Source organism: Geospiza fortis, unplaced genomic scaffold, assembly GCF_000277835.1.
Source record: "Geospiza fortis unplaced genomic scaffold, GeoFor_1.0 scaffold104, whole genome shotgun sequence".
Lineage (NCBI taxonomy): Eukaryota > Metazoa > Chordata > Aves > Passeriformes > Thraupidae > Geospiza > Geospiza fortis.
The window spans coordinates 4,357,546-4,374,955 of record NW_005054325.1 but is presented as its reverse complement, the minus strand read 5'-3'; positions in this window follow the sequence as shown (position 1 = coordinate 4,374,955).

The following is a 17,410-nucleotide window of genomic DNA, read 5'->3' as shown; positions in this document are numbered from 1 at the left end:
TGATTGAAAAAAAATAAATGAAATTATGCCATCACAAGGATGCCCTTGAGCCTGTTGGCAATTCCCAGAGTTTTCTTGCACACACAGTAGTCTTGCATTCTTCTGAGGAGCCTTTGTTGCAGTGCTGCTTTTCCCTTCAGTCTCTCTGTGTAGGTAAAAATATTTGTTCTGCACATCATCCAGGTTACCTGTGGCTGGTCTTTTGGTAGATGTTGTGGTGCCAATAGAAAGATGTGCTTTAGGTAATGGGGTATGTACTGGGAAACAAGCATTGCCAACAACACTCTACAGAAACAGGCAGCTTGGATGCATTTTGAAAAGGCTGAGGAATTCAATTTCATGGACACAGGCTGTTCTCTGCCGGCTGATCTTACTCCCCCAGGATGGTCCCGGTCATCCTTCTTTTACTAGTATGGATGGCACCTCTCTTGTCAGCAAATTCCTCTAAAACATGCCACAAGAGCAGTGATTCTCCAAGCTCAATCCAACAATGAACGTGACTTCACTTATTGAAAGGTAGTCCTGAAGAGATTCTCTCTAGTTCCTAGAACAATACACGGTGGTACCAATGCATTACCCAAGCTACACCACCTTCAACAGATTGGCAGCAGCTTTCCAGCCTGTATGGCTGTTCCCAGACCATCTGACCCAGATGAACCCAAAAACTAACAGACAAACAAAGATGAAGCCTCTTTGGTTTAAGCTCTGAATGCATTGTATCTGGTCTTCATCTCAACGTGGCACAGGGGGGATTCAAAGTGCCTTTTCAAGCCTGTCTCTCCATCTTGTACTCATACTAGAAGGAAAAAACACATCCATTTTAGAAATTGCCTCTCACTCAATCTGTTAGTATCTGAGTGTGTTTGTGAAACCACTTCAGAATTACACTTAAACAAAAGGATAAAAAATTCCTCCTTCAATAGTGCCTGAATAGATTAGCCTGTCTGATATTGCTACAGTATGAGGGCAGTGAGAGAAATATTTTCACGAACAAATCACTTACCAGGAAAAATGGTCCATTTTCTTAAAACTAGCACAATTCATAACTTTTATATGTATTCTTTTTGTTATTTTCCAATGCATTAAAAGCTAGCTAGCCATTGCCATTAGCATCTTTGAGATTTTAAAGTAAATTGCAATGGTCACCATAGCGATTTCTTCTACCTTTTTTTTTTTAATTTGTTTTAATACACTTCATTTATTGAAAATATTTCACACTTGTATTATCTTGCAGTGTCACATGACTACAAATATTTGACCAGTTTTGGGGTCCAACCCAGATGTTTTCTCAGTTTAGATCTTTGTGTGTCTCAATAATATAAAAATTAAAGTTGAAAATATGGTGAAGACTTAGGGTGACTCCTAGCAAAGGTGATGCTATAAAATATGAAGAATGATATGAAGAATGATGTTGAATATGTGTACCTTAGTGTTCCTTTGGGATCCTCTGCCTCCCAAATTTTGCAGCTCAGCTTTTTTACTACCCCACAAGCTGCAGGGCTTCCCTCAGGGAGCCAGAGAGATGCAGTTGGTTTCAATACATCCTGTAAGAGCCACAAAGTCTGGAGTGTCTCTGGAGGTGCAGGGTAGCTGAAGAGGGTCTGGCCAGGGACATTGGTGTCTGAGAGAGTATCTTTTGAGACTGTTGTGAGGCAGACAGAGAAAATCTGTAAGATGATATTGAGAAAGAAATTTATGTGCACCAGGGACATAGCTCCTCAGAGGGAAGGAAGAAGGAAGATGCAGGAAAAGCATTTTCCAGAGCAAGGGGAAAAAGAGGATGTTGGGGTAAGAGGAGAGAAAAATAACCTCAGTGGTTTTATTTTTGGGGCAGTAATCCTGGAGCTGGAGTCTCATGATATTTTAAGTAAGTTGTTTTGAAATTGTTTACTGTTGCAACATTGCCTCTATTCAGCTTGAAAATCAGGGATGGTAGATGGCCAAAGACCCTTTCTATCAACTGTCATGTTTGATCACTGGCCACCTGGGTACTGAAAAGTAAATGAGTGAAATTCTACATCTTTTTACTTTTAAGTGGTTTTTTTTACATTCCCAAGTGCCACAAATGGCAGAAAAGTATATGTCTTCAGTCTTGAAAACTGAGGGAAAGTTCCCAAGGGCAAGCTATGGAGAGACTCCAGGAATGACCACATTGCTGGATGAGGAGACAAAGCAGCCTGTAATGGAACAGCCCAGCAGAGCTGTGCTCCATTCTTTGAGCCCACCAGAGCACCTCCCCACACCAGCAGCTGATAACCTAGAGTCCTCACGCAGCAAGGATTGGATTTTGCTCTTTTTTTTTTAATGAACCTCTCAAGCATTGATAAATTTTATTCAGTCTTCTACAATATGAAAAGAGTGTGAAATTCTACATTGCTGCACAGTGGAAAGGGAACAGCACTGTCTTGTAATGTACTTATTTGTCTCCATGAGGGATTGCTACCAAGTTTCTGTGAATACACTTTTTTTGGCTGCCCTTAAATGAGCAAGAATGCTGACAATTTATTCCCACAACACCCAAAACTTTTTTTCTGGTATTTTCTGACATTCAAACACACACATAAAAACATGTATACACATGTGCAAAACTTTACCAGAACTAAAACCACTTGGTTTTTTTTGTGATCACAGCATCTTATTTCCTACATCCTCAGAAAATGCATGGAGATAGCTAAATTGTAAGTTTACTCAAGTGTTTGGGATTTTTTATATCTCTGTAATGCTAAAATAGTTGCCATTCTGACAGACAAAAATCAAACATGAGAAATATGATGCATATCCTCTGCAGCTTTTATAGACTATTTCTGAGATGGAGGAAAAAAGAAGGGAGAATGGTTAAGTCCAACATTTAAGAAGTAGGCAAAAGTTCACATTCCAAAGCAGCAGTAGTTTTTAATTAAAAGAAAAGCAAATAAAAATGACAGATTAAATGTTCCTTGCATCTTTATAAATCTGCTGCTCTCCAAAGTTGGCCAGGCACTTGCTTGGAGTGTGTACACATGAGTAAGTGAGCGTGTGCATGTTGTATCTATTTCTATGAGCAGGACATATTTCCAGCAGTGGCAGGTAGTAGAAATGATGAGTACAAGATGGGAAAAGGCTTTGGTGATGAATGATCAAATTTTCAGAAACATCTCACCTCATTTGATTTGTTCATAAAATCCATTACAAGAATAAATAGTATTTTCCTACCTCAGGCATTCTGCGGTTTTTGGTCACAGGATGATGGTTTTCTGCTGTATCTGAAGTTGGAGGTTTGATGTTTTTTTTGTTAAATAGTATGTCATCAGAAAAAAAATACTTGCATTTTTTTTGAAAAAACATTGTGGCATTGGGAAGGTGACAGCATCATCAAGCAGTCAGCAGTAGTGTATAGGTAAGGAATTTGTATGAAGAGCTTTCTAGCTAGAGCGATCCATTTAACAGCCAGGACTGGGAGAACGAGGGTGAAAGAGCCAAAGGAATGATTGTGATGATATAAACATTTCTCCTGTCATTTTTCTTCCTCTGAAAACAAGAGCTTCTTGAATAAGCAGCACTGTCCATTTCTATCAGCTTTGGTGAGGTGGAGGTGGAAGCTTGGGCTCACAACCAGGAAAAATCTCTGAGGCTTGCAGAGTCAGAATCGCTGTGCAGTTTCCTGTAAATATTTCTTTACAGTTTAATCCCAGAAAGTATTTTCTGCTGCTACTACTGTTATTGGCTACTCATTTTTCAATAGCATTCATTCCTTGTGAAGCAATAAAGAAAACATGTTTTTATTCTCTTTGCTGGCCTCCAATGGAAAGTGCTTTTGAGAGTCCACTTTTCCATGTGGGCTTGTGGGGCATTTGGTGAGGTTTTCTGTCCTTGCATATAGCATATCATTGACTGTAGCAGCGCTTCTGAGTTCCTGAACCTGGGGACAGGTTTTCTTAGGATGAAACTAGTGCACACTAGTCTCTGCAAGGAAAACCCAGGCCCAGTGAGAGCAGAGTACACCATATCCCGTAGGAACCCCAGACTTTGTGGCAGATAGCTAATCAGGTAATGTAGGTGCAACCACAGTGAATGACATTTGCATTAATTGCGAGTGTTAATGATTAGGCTACAGAGACACAAATAGTTAGGCTTATTAATGTATATAATGCTTTGCAAAGCTGGGAGCCTTTATCAGAGGCTAAAATGCAGTTTTTATGATATTGCAGTAGGGAAGCTTTTGTGGCTCTTGGATCACTCAGGTGCTATGGCTTTTCCTACTCAATCTTAGCAAAATTAGCAATTAGCAACCTTTCCAGAGCTCTGACATGAGAATTTTCATGCAGCACAACAGGTGCATAGGTTCCTGCAGAATCCTCAGAAAGTCATGCTCGTGTGCTTCTCCTCTTTCAAGGGCCAACAGAAAAAGGGGAATTCTCAGCCGTGTGGCATCCATGGATTCTCAGCGAGGCCCTCTTCCATGCTGTGGTTCAGAGGCTGCCCCTGCAGATGGTGCAGCATTCTGTCTGACAGTGCCACTTGAAGTCAAGTTGGAGTTCAGGTTAGTCTCTCCCATCTGAGATTGCACCAGGGGCAATAGGCAGGGGCCAGACTCTGCCTCCCTCCCACAAGAGTTTTGCACAAATGTGGCCTCTGCAAAGATACCATGTCCCATGACTTGTGCCTGCTGCTAGAAACCATGCAGTGGATGCAAACCTCTCTCCCCATCTGGCTACTTATGGTGTTGTGTCCTTGAAATGATGAGAGCTGCCTGGCAGAATGCACCCCCTGTCTCAGCTCTGACCTCTGTATTTCTGCTCCCCATTAGGTGCATTGAGCTTTTTGCAGTGCTCGCATTGCTGGAGGATTGTGCACGCTGGTCCAGAATGGGCAACTTTCTTTGCCTGGCAAGCTCTTGTGGCAGCAAGAGTTTGTGCCCAGCAGGATCTGAGTGGATGTTTTGCTGCTGGTACTGATCAGCCTCTGCTCCCTTGGCAAGCACAGGTTAGCCCTCCCAATATTTGATGATCAACTCCACTGCCTTATGTACATTAAAAATTCTTCTACAATTTCACAGTGTCTTCATATTCTCGTCTGCTTTAAAACAAAATTTTCTTCTGATTGTTTTCCAATTTGCAATGAAGCGTTGTTCTAAACCTTTTCCACTTACAGGTTTCCAGAGAATTTAATCTCTATTGTGGGTTTTACTGCTTCATTACCTTCATAGATACTTGTTTAATTCTTCTGACAACTAGAACCATATGCTATGTGGTTGTCATTGAGATGGGGAGTCTGAGGGAGGTTAAGAGTGCATGTTAAAAATACAATTTTTCACAGGTTGCATTGGGAAAAACACTATTGATCTTCTGTCGGCTATTTGGGCTTTTTATGTGTAGTTCTGTTTAAAATACCTTCAAGGAAGTCCTTTGAGAATGAAATTTTAGGTCACGAAAGACGGAAAGGCTGAGATCTCAAAAAATTAAAATCCTTTGTTTTTTAAGAGTGCAGCACTCTTCTTGCACCAGGCTGGTAGCAATGTGGATTTCCTTATGCCCTCCCATCGAGGTACTGAACTGGAAGTAACTGTGCACTGCTCAGTGGACATTGTGCCAAAGGTGGGTCAAGCCCTGCTCTCTGCAGTGAGCCTCCGAGCAGGAGCAGTGGGACTGGGCTGCAGGATCAAGTTGTTCACTAGCGTGAACCACCCAGTTTATTTGGAGGAGGCAGCAGCAAAGTCCTCAAAAGAGTCCTGCCTCTGCAGTTTCTCAGGCTTGGCCCAGGGTAGGTCTTCTGGCTGTTCCCACATATCCCTTGTGAGTGACAGGTAAAAGTACACTCCAGGAAAGCTGAACTCTACCACTGCTGTTTGAGCGTTGTGCTATTGTCTAGATTAAAAATAATCAGCTGCACTCTCAGCTGTCTGAGTTAAATACTTTTAATTTTATTGCAAGTGGGTTGACTTGAAGTATTTGGACACCATGCTCTCCATGCTGAAGGAGCTGAACTTCCCTCTTCTCCTTTCTTAGCTTACTTTTTGGCAGTAGATTGCAGAAAACACATCTGCTACCCTTGGCAACTAAAGGCACCTTCGTTTTCAGATAGATTCTGTGTAAATACCAAACAAAACATATATTATAGATGCTTGGCTTGGATCTAGTAGAAAATTTGCTTTCTAAGCCGCTTTCTTCTTTGGTTTGTGCAGGCATAAGGGCATTTCTGAAGCTATGAACGACTTTCCATCGACATAGTATTTTCCTATCTAACTGAGGTCTAGTGGCCACCATCCAGCTGACCCTCCTTCTGAGGGCATATAGCCTGCAAAAACACAATCTGAGGGAGCGCTGCTGCTTTTTTTTTTTGCCACAGAAAGAGAAGAGAATAAACCCCATTCCACCTCAACCTCAGTGGAGCTGTGTCAGGCCTCACGTGCACTTCCTCACTTCACCAAATGTGATAGCAAATAGTTGAGCAAATAATTGCCATGAGTTGATTGCTTCATAAATTTTGTCCCTCCTCTCCTTCGGGTTTTGGTCTGCTTGTAAGCAAGCTGGGATTTTGTCAGCTGTCCCCAGTACCCCTCTGAAGGATTCTTTGTCTGCAGAGCTGCTGGACGCCTGTCAGGCTGGTGGAGACAGAGGTTGTATGGTGTGTTTCTGTCTTCTGAGTGGACTTCTAGAATCTTTTTTCTGGGATAAATATTTGGGTTTGCAGTTTTGAAAATGGCTTACCACAAATATTTGCCTAAAATTTGCCAGTGCAGGGAATGTTTCTTCAGCAAACACATTTACCAGCATGCTTTCAGTCTGTAAACACCACCGAGGTGTGAACGCAGTCAAAGGGAATTAATTTTTAATGCAAATCATTATTAATATAAAATAATTTGGAGAAGGCTGGAATCAGCTCTTTGTCTTCTGATTTGGGGAACACTCATCAGTCCAAGTGCAGACACACTGTGCAAGCCTGTACCTTTTGGGGGTAGGGCTGAAAAGAGGAGTGTGCTTTTGGAGCTCAAGCTGCAGTGACATCTGCTCCCATTTGGAGAGCTGAACGGGGTACCTGTGTGTGCTATGAACCAGCCCATTGAGCCTGCCCAGGCATGAATGATGAATCATGGCACTGAGAAGGTCCTTGCAGCTGTCCTGGTGACCAGCCTTTTTTGTGAGGTGAAGGGAAGGCGGGAAATGGATGCTCTTGTTGAACTGAGCCTCAGTAGAGGCGGCACTCAGTGGGGTTGGGAACCAAAGAGCTGGTGGGACTCAACCTGATCCTGTGGTGATGTAGCCCAGGAAAAACAGGCAAGCTGAAGAAATAGAGGCTTTGTCTTCTTTTTGCTGAGGTGGCAGCTCCTGGCTAGGCTAGTAAGTGCAAAGACTTGTGTTTTGCGCTGCCTCTTTGGTGTACTTCCCTCCCTGTTGAAGTTCTCTCCAATTCGGTGGTAGGACACCTTATCCTGGGATCAGTTTTCCATTCCGGGTTCTCCTGCCCTCCTTGGTGCAGAAGTGCTGTCCTGGAGTTGGTTCTCTGAAATGCGGCAACTTTGGATAGAGAAAAGAGGCTGTGGTGACATCTGCTCTCTGCCTCTGGCTCTGTAGCTGGGGTCAGCCTGCGGTGGAACACACCACCTCGCTGTGCCCTCACCGTGCCTGGGATTGGGGAAAGGACACTTTGCCTGAAGGACTGGTGTTGGCAGTCTGTAGCAAGTCTGTGGCTTGATAATTACGGATTCCCACTCCAGTATTAGAGCTAATTTGCAAGCTCTAGAGAAGTGATGGCTTGGCAGAGGGGAGATGTCATTATTCTTATTAGCGCCGGTAGTTTTAGACCAAACCCTCTGTCCTCACTATACATGAGAGTCTGCAGATTTTCAGTCGAGAAGTGTGTGACTCAAGTTTGGGTAAAACATTTATTGTTAGGCTGAGCAAGATTCTTTCATGGCCAGGAACATGAGCAAGAAATCTTATTTTCATTCTAGGGCTCTTGGAAGGTTGTCAGGGCTTCTGAATATAATCAAACTCCTGTCTTATTAAAGGTTCTTTTCTTCATCAGTACATTGTCCACTAGCAAGGTGGGAGGCTCAGTCACTGATGCCAGAGCAGACTGAGGGCTTCTCGTAGAGAAGCTAATTATATTTTGCCTTTTTTTTTCTTCTTTTATTGCAGAAAGACAGAGTAGTTGTGAATAAATTGGGAAAGGGGAGGGTGAGGAGAGCTCAGAATTCATTAATATTCATACTTAGCCACAAGTACACAGGAAAGGTGACAAGGAGCTGGCTGCCCAGAAGCCTATGCACCTTGGTGCTAGATAGAAAATTGAATTTAATTATAGTTACCTTTAGCTCAGCACCTAATGAGTATGTTTGAAATAATGGAGGGTTGCTGTATAATAGAAGATCCAGGACTCAAACAGAAAATGCAAACCTTCCCTCCTTCTTCCCTGCTCTGCTGAATTTAAAATAATTCTGCTGAGGCCCATGAGACCAAGTAGATTTCTATTCTTGTTTTCTCAGTGTTTATCACAGAAAATCATCCAGAAAAAAGAAATCAAATAATATGGTCAGTAGGGAGGAACAAGCACATTTTAATGGGGAATAAAAGAATGGAGACTTATTCCATTCTCACTTTGCCTAGTGAGCACTGCTAGGGTCTTGGGGTCCTTGTTTTTTTATTTTTTTCCTCTCATATCATGCTGTTTTATCCATTCTCTGATAGCTCTTAGGGTTTTTTTTAATCCTTTATCTTATTTTCTGGTAAACTACTATCCATAGAGTTTACTACCTTGTTGCTAGGGGAGAAAGAAGCCAAGGAGATTTCTTTCACACACATCTCCTAGGGCTGCTTCAGAATGTTGGTTCTCACAAGCAACTTTAAAACCACAGACCCAAATCCTTCTCTGCAGCACACAGACACAGGCTGGGATGGAAGCTAGTGGAGATGCTCCACATAAATTTATGTGAGTTTAGGGGAAAGCAGAATGTGGTTTGTACTTGGCTGTTTGTCTAATACTTTTGCCTTGCTGAAATGAGGTTGAACAAAGCATTTGGAGCTGCTTTTAGCCTTACTGCAAGGGTCTGATGTTTGTAGCACAAGCCCAGCTGAAAGTACTTCCATTTTGGTAGTCAAGGCAGGAAAGTGAGCATCATGAATTATCCCTCATATTTTTAACACATGCTGAAATTTGACTTTTCACAGTCCAGTCATGAGCTATAGTTAATGACCTAGCAAAACATAGCATTTATCTTTAAGGTAAAACTTCTTCCAGTGTTACCAAACCTTAAAAGGTTCACCTGGAAATGAAACCATGCAAGCTGGCAGGATGGAGGGCAGCTGGCACGGGTACCACACTATGAAATGATGGTCACAACCTGGCCCTGAATCTCTCAAGTTTAGCCCAGGTCTCTCTCAGCTTCTATTTTTTTATTGAGAAAGGGCCATGTTTGTTTATTTCCTGGCTCTTCCAAGGTGCATTTGGTAAATCTTGGGAGAAAGTCAAAATCATGCAGTTTTCCATTTGGTCTCTCTCTGGTTCTTTGTTTGGAGAGACAGTGCTAATGGTTCATGTTGCTTAAATATCCCTACACTCCTAGCAGACAGATAACACTGGTGCTTGAGAGATCCTTGAGATAAATCTCTTATGGACACATGGTAGTTTCTACACCACATGTTTTCTCCTTCCTGCTTCTTTAGCATGCTTTTGGTGATTTGTTTGTTTGCATGAATTACTCTCAGCTTCAGAGCACATCCATATCTTTTATTTCTTATTTCCTTAATTGGGGATTTTTTTTCTGCTCCTGCTCTTTTTGGATTCATATTGCTTTATTAGCAACATTACAGTCTATTTTGGGTGATTTAAAACAGAACAGATAGAAATGCATAAATATTATTCCCTAGCAAACAAGCAAGCTTAGATATGTCTCAAACACATTTTAAAACATTCTATTCACAAGCAATTTGTGTAGCTGACTACTGGGCAAACATAAATCCCTAAATCCTTCTTTTCCTTTATTTTGATCAGTACTGCTTTGTCTTTCTTCTGCTTTTCTTGTCAGCTTATTTCTAAGGGGTAGTAGGTGCCACCATGCTTTAAAAATCCTGTTATTTTTCTTGTTTAGACACCTGCATACCACAGCAAATTTTTGCCTCAGTTGCCACTTATTTTTTGACTGAAAACAGTCTTTAATTATGATCAAGACAGAAACCTTCTATGTGTGTCTGTGTCTAAAGGCGCGATAGATGCCTTGGCTGGACGCTGCTGGCACCGTGCTATCTTCTGTTTATTAGAGTCCAGCCCCTCACTAAGCTGTCAGCTGAGCAGAGGAGATGCAGAGTGACAGGCATTTCTGAGTACACTTCATGGATGTGCCAGAGCCCCAAAGTGAGTCATGAGGTGTGACGGGCATGCACAATTTTTCACCTATATGTGGAGCTTGAAAAGCTGCAAGATGATTTTCTTTGGGCAAAAGGGCTGCTATCCCCAGAGCCGTGGTCCAGGCGCTGCGGGTCCTGTCTCGTTGGTTCTGCAGGGAAGGAGATGCTGTTGTGCAGGCTGGAAATGGCACAGCCCAGTTAGGAGAGAGTTATGGGGAAATTTCCTTTGGCTTCTTGGTCTCTCATGTGCAACTGTCATGGCCATTGTGATACCTTGTGATGTGCAGTGAGCATTGCTGCATTTTGCTCGGGGAATGAGAAGGGATGTCCTTTGCCTGCTGTCTGGATTGGCAGTAAATGTGGTCTGAGGAAGTGTGGGGAAAGGGAAAAATACAGTCTGTGCAAATGTGAGTGGATTTATTTTTCTATACTCCCTTTGCATAGACTCCCTTGGGGAAAAGGGAGTCAATGAACTAGCACATCTCCTGAGGGACTGCAGCCATATTTCCAGTCAAAAAATTTTGGTTTTCAATGAAATGCATGTCAGAAATATTTTGCTTTCAGTGAAGTATGAGGCAAAAATATATTATTTAATTTTTATTTTTTTCCCTGTGAAAATGCAGCAATTTTGTGGGGGAATAAGTAGGCTTAGCTCTATTAGTAATACTATTTTCTGTCAAGAAGCTAATTCATCTTAATGGAAAAATTATAATCAAGCGTGGGAAAAGAAGCACTTTCTAGGCAGCGATCCTGTCACCTGTAGAGAAGAGATTTGGGATCTGGAGTGGTTTACTTCTATTTTGAGCTTTAATGCTAATATTTTCAGGCTCCTCAAGTCAGCCTCATGCTGTGCGGGCATGCACAGCTGGAGCATTATGAAAAATAAATAAAAAGATATTTCTAATAGAATAGCCAGAGTTGGTAAAAGTGGCTTCACCTGCTCTGCTGAGAGGTTTGTGATGCGATGCTCCCCTGTGGCAACAGCCACGCACCCGTCCTTGCCATCATCTGTAGCACTTCGTGCATTTCCTTTGAAATACAATTCCTTTGTGTCAGCTCTATCTTTATCAATCAGGGTGGCACGATAAAGTGTGAACACTGAGATAATAAAGGGAATTTAGATTGTGGCTGCCACTGATACCCGCTGGCTGATCCTGAACTGCTGTGTAGGAGCCTGTGGGAGGATGCAGGGAGGTGTCCCTGCAACAGCATAGATGGAGTATCAGATTGCACCAGGCGTGAGAATAACTGTATGTACAGAATGTATCCAACCCTCAGGCACATATCCATATGTTTGGATGCTGGTGGGTGTTTTTTAAAGTTACTCTTTCAAAGATATCCACACAGGTGGCTAGCAAGCATTTTTTAGATGGCACAGCATGAATGTTGAAGCAATCTGACTGCTCGTGGGTGAGGAATAAAAGGAGAAGCAGTGCTGGGTGTCCAGGATTTTCTGGATAATGGTTATTTGCCTTAAGAAAGAAAGGACTATTTTTTTCCATTTAGCTTTGTGAGAATGCAGAAGGCTGTGCGGAGGCTGACAGCAGCCTCTTGTTTCAGAGAAAACAAAAACCCCATCAGGTAGAGGCACTTTAGAAAAACAAACCCTGTTTCTGTGATGTGATTTTTTTTAATGATATTTCATGCCTGTGTGCAAAGTAGGTTTCTTTTAGTCCTTCAAGGGAAATAATAAAATAAAGAACTCCAGGTGTGTGTGTGGGAAGGCAGTGTTTCAGTTTTGAGATGGGTTAGTTTTATTTTTTTTTGACAATGGAAGGATATTCTGAGGCCAGAATGTGCCATTGCAGAACAACTCTGCAATGAGCCACAGGCTCACCAAAGGCACAGTCCTGCTCCACTTCCTGACAGGATGATGAGAGATTTCCCCTATGTCCGGACAGTTTCTCTGGGTTTACTTTCTTCCCTTCATGTCACACTCATGGGAGCATCCTCTCCTGAAAGTCTGGCTTGTCGTATGGGCAGTCACTTAGAGGACAGCAGCTGTTGCTGGGCCTGTTCAAATGCAGCTGAAAGGATATTGAAACCACTTTCAATCCACAGCTGTCTCTAGTCCTAAATTTGCTCAATGCAGAGACAGCAATAAACTCCAAGTGAAGCTGGGTCATTAACTGTAAAAGAGGTTTCCCAGGAACATATTGTTTTGAGGCACCTTTTCTTCTAAAAGCAGCTACTGAACTGAAGGAAACGCATCCTTTATTTCTGAACAGTTGCTGAGAATAAAAGGACTGTCAGAAAAAACCCCAGCCTAATTCATTTTCCACCTCTAATTCAGAAGCTCCTGAAGCCATGTAGAAAACAGAATTTCTTCAGACCATCCCATGACTTCTCCAGCATGTTTCCAGCACGAACATGTGGCATCTACAAGATTTGTGCCAGCGCTCACTGAGGAAAGCAATCCCAAAGTAGATTTGCTGGCTCATTAGCTGTGAGTCTGTAAGGACATGAGTGACGTATGAGAGAAGTTAATTAAAAGAGCTATTGTTGTGAGGATGGAATGAATGCTGGTGGTCAGACAGGGTAGGAGTAGGACTCAGGTAATATTCACATTGACTTGTAACAGATATATATCTGCCTGGGCCAAGTAGCAGCAGAACCACCATGGCTAGGAAATGAAGCTTCACCACAGGAAGCTAGGAAAACAGAACAGGATCAAGACTTGGACTCAAAATGCTGACATGGATCCCTCACCAAGTTGACCTGCACCAAGCACATCTGTGTATTGTGAAGGGAGAGCTGTAGAGATCCTGATATTTTAACCTGAAGCTCTTTGTAAGTCAGTCTGACCAGCACTTGTCTGTAAAGACAGCAATTGTCTATCACAATTTGCTTCAAATAAAATTGAAACTCAAGGAAAATTAGAACAGCCACACTGATATCATCTGACTAAAAAACTGACTGCAAAAAAGGTTAAAAATACAGCAAAAAAACCCCATCACAAACATCTCGTTTTCTGTTGAAAAGCTGTGGGCTCCATGGGAAATCTTGGAAATGACTGAGTGATGCTCCAGGTCCTTTGTCTGTCAACTCTTCATGGCTGCTGTCCATGGTGGCCAAAGATGGTGGCCCTTGGAGCATTTCCAAACTTACAACCTCAAGCTATTAAACTACAGTGTGTGTGGGTGGTCTTTAAAAATCCTTACTGAACCCACACCTTATGCAAGCACACACACACGTTCACCTGTGTGCCTCATGGACTGTGCACCATTTTCCCATCCTGTGTTTTTGGTCATTTTGGGAATATCTTCCCTGGTGGGCTCGGGCTAATTCTATTCTTTTGCCATCTCTCAGCGACGTTTACACTGCATTATGCTGAGAAGCCCCTTAAATCTCCACATGCCCCCTCGTGTGAACATGCAGACAGTCCGGCATTATCCAGCTCCGTAGTGAGGATGTTCACATCTCTTTTCATTAGTGATGTGCTATGTAAAAGGCTTGCCTTGAGTTTCTTGAAGACGGCAGTAATGAAGCTCTGAAGAAATAGTCAGGGGAACGGAGCTAATTAAAATGCAGCAGGGTGTAGAAGTAAAGGTAGCAGCAGCTCGCTATGCCATGTCTCTGGCAATCAGCAGTCCCTAGTTTACCCACACTAATTGACAGGAGACGCAGTGCTACTGAGTGTGCACACAGCCAGCGTTAATGGAGTCAGCACACGCTGCTCTTCCTGCCTGACTTGTCTCATTATCGACCTTGAACTGGCAAAGGTCAGTTGATGGTGCTGCTTTCATCAAGATGACAGGTGTCCGAAGATCTTCTCTTTGTAGTATAATAATTTGGCAGTTGTCTTATCCTGTACGTGAATTAGTGATCTGATCCCAAAGAGATGACGGATAAAAAAGACTGGCTTACAGTGGTGAGGAGCCGGGCCGTTGTGTGTTTAAAAAAATAACAGGTACCAAAAGTCCTGGAGGAAGGAAACAAAAGTATATTGCATAATTCCCCCTGGAGAAGATAGTGCCTGAAGAAGCAAACAGGCAAATTTTCACAAGTGGAAATGCAGTCAGTCCACTGTTAAAAATCAGCAGCTTGTTTGAGCTGATGATGAGCACCAGGTGCACCGCTGGCACTCAGCAAATATCTAATAATAATAATAACAATAGCTGGGGCACCTGACACCTGCAGTAAGCCGTGAGTGACAGTGTTCTTGGGGAGATGTCTCATCTGAAGGCAATGCTGTCTCCAGGAGATGCATCATTATAACATGCTGCACCCGGGCTGCGTCTCATGTGCCCTCCTTTTTTTATTCTATCACAGATAGTCTCAGCAAAGACACTGAAAATTAACAGAAATGCTTCTACCACCTTCTCCCTCAAATCTACAAAACCAGCATTTTTGAGCATTTTTAATGAAAACCAATGCTTTGGTTTTCTGAGAGATGAACTGCAGTCTCTGGTGTTCTGTAGCTTCTCTGGTTAATAGGTTGCTGAAGCCTGAGCTTGCATCTCCTTTCCTTTCCTGCAACCTCTTGTGCAAGGTGTGTGTAAAAGTGTTGTGTGCTGCCATAGCATTTGGCCACTTGCTTGTGGGTACAAATGGGGTAAATCAGGGCCTAGACCTGGGAGGAGTCTACCTTCCCCAGCAGAGCAGACAGAAAAGTGATCCTTGTTGAAGAGCTGAGGGGAAATCTTTTGGCAACTGACTTGTTGGCAGCACTGGACTGCGTTTTTCTTGGCTGAGATAGGGAGGATGAAAGTCAGTGTGAGCCCAGATATGCAAAGCAGCACCTGCAAAGGGACTCCTTCAAAGAGGTTCCTGCTCCCTCATCTCAGTGTTGGGGCTTTAGCCCCACTTGCTGACTCATGGACAGCTCTCTAGTCCTGCTCTGGCCCCACTAAGGACAGTGGGAGGTGCTGGCCCCCAACCTGCTGTGCATTTCTTCTGGAAGATCACAGAATCATAGAAAGGCCAGGAGCAGGTCCACCTTTCACTAGACCAAGTCACTCAAATCTCCATTCAGCCTGGCCTTGAACATGGATGGGACAGCCACATCTTTTTTGGGCCACCTGTGCCAGCACCTTATCATTCTCAGAGTAAAAAATTTCTTCCTAATATCTAATCTAAACCAACTGTCAATTTGAAGCCATTCCCCCTTTTCCTATCTACATATCCTTGTAAATAGACTCGCCTTGTTTCTTGCAGGCTCCCTTCAGGTACTGGAAGATCACAATTATTTCACCCTGAAGCCTTCTCTTTTCCAGGCTCAATAAACCCAATTCTCTGAGCGTTTCCTCACTGGAAAGGTGTTCCATCCCTCTGATCAATTTGATGACCTCCTCTGGACTTGCTCCAACAGGTCCACATCCTTCCTGCGCTGGAGGCCCCAGAGCTGGATGCAGAACTGCATGTGCTGCAGGAGTAGAGGAGCAGAATCCCGTCCCTTGCCCTGATGGCCATGCTGCTTTGAATGCAGCCCAGGCTCTGATTGGCTTGTGGGGTTATTGCAGTCCTCACCAGAGCTGGGGAGGGGAGAACAAACCAAGCAGAGCTTTTTGTCCTTACCTGCAGTTTTCCAGAATATTTTAAAAATATCCTTCTCTGAAAGCGAAGGCTCTTTGCTGGTATAATTACCAGAATACTTCATTTTATCTGTGATTATAGGAAACTGAAGTATTGTCTGGGGAACGAAATACTCTGTAACTTGAAAACGATTTATAGCAGCTCTCTTTAAAAAGATGTGTGAAAACAAAATGCTGGGCAATATGAGGTCTGTGTGGCTGCAGTCCAGCTGTAAAGGTAAAAGACCAGGAGATTTTTACCAGGGAAAGCCCAAGGGCACCAATCAGATCATTCTTTAAACAGAAGAATATTTTTGTTATTGAGCCTTCCCACTCTGACAGGTTTTTTCAGCTGCCTCTGTGTGACTGTCAAGAGTATGGGATGCTGCTGATCTGTGTCTTCCCAGCACCTGGTGCTGCAGCAGCCCCCAATCTTCCCCCTCACACACACACACACACACACACACACACACAGTCCCCTGGCATTCAGAGGGCCTGTTTGCACTGCCCTCAGCACTACATCCACTCTACCATGTCAGATTGCACTCTCCATTGGGGACATGAGAGCAAATCTCCACCTTTGTGCCAGGTTGTGAAAGCAATTGTAAAATAAATGTTAAATGAAAAAAAAAACCAAAAAATGTGTTGCCTAAGTGCATACTGAGATCAATAAAATATGCAAGAATGGACTCCTGCTGTTCAGGCCTGCAGCAATCTCTAACCTAGAGCAGCAGTCCTGGAGGAGCACGTAGGGGCTGCTCTAAGTGACAGCTGATAGGAATCCTACATTAATGCAACAGGTAGGGCTCATATGTTTGCACCCAGAGGTCTCATGTTCAGGTGCCAGCTATGAGGGTACTCTCAGGAGGCCTCTGTCTGAAAAGGCAGTGATAAAGGAAAGAAACAGTGATAAAGAGAATTCTAGCAATTATGGTTTTATACCTGGGTTAAGTCCTTCAAGCAATGGGTCATTTCTTGTTTTGCAGAAGAGGCTCTATTCCCTTTCTTCCCAAACAAGGAGATAATCAATTATAGACATGGTGAGAAACAAAGGCAGTGACCATTTTTCTTTTGCTGGGGAAAGAGAGATGTTCCCATCCAAACCAAAGCCAAATGAAATAGATTCATGAATAATTTCTTCTTATAACAAAAAGTTCAGCTTATGCTGCTGAAACCAATAACAACATGGCGGGATAAGAATTCCTCTCTTCTACCGATAGAAAGGGAGCACTAATATGCATATGGGAAATATAACATGAAAACTATGACAAATATAATGTCATAGTTATATAGAAATAAAATGTGTTTGCCTGATAGATCAACCTTGGTTCCTGATATTTCCTAGTCTCTCTCTTTTATTACAGAAAATAAAAAATAAAAATAATAATTAAAAAGAAAAAAAAGTACAAGAAAAAGCACCATACAACTATTATAGTTGCATCCTTGTCATCCTTGTTGGGAAGGATAGCCTGGATCCCAAACCTTGATACTCTCTGAATGGCAGTTTGCATGTTCCAGAATTAGGGCACCATCAGAAATTTCTAAGGATGAAAGTATTTGATTTAAAGCAAAGGA